Raw genomic sequence first — 294 nt, 5'->3', positions numbered from 1 at the left:
ATCAATAAACGTAATCCAGCATATAAACAGAACCAAAGACAAAAACCACATGATTATCTCAATAGATGCAGAAAAGGCCTTTGACAAAATTCAACCGCCCTTCGTGCTAAAAAGTCTCAATAAATTCAGTATTGATGGATCGTCTCTCAAAATAATAAGAGCTATTTATGACAAACCCACAGCCAATATCATACTGAATGTGCAAAAACTGGAAGCACTCCCCTTAAAAACTGGCACAAGACAGGGATGCCTTCTCTCACCACTCCTATTCAACATAGTGTTGGAAGTTCTGGC

This window comes from Mandrillus leucophaeus, unplaced genomic scaffold (assembly GCF_000951045.1).
Source record: "Mandrillus leucophaeus isolate KB7577 unplaced genomic scaffold, Mleu.le_1.0 Scaffold1034, whole genome shotgun sequence".
NCBI classification, from domain to species: Eukaryota; Metazoa; Chordata; class Mammalia; order Primates; family Cercopithecidae; genus Mandrillus; species Mandrillus leucophaeus.
The sequence above is the reverse complement of the archived record's forward strand: the minus strand, read 5'-3'. Positions refer to the sequence as shown.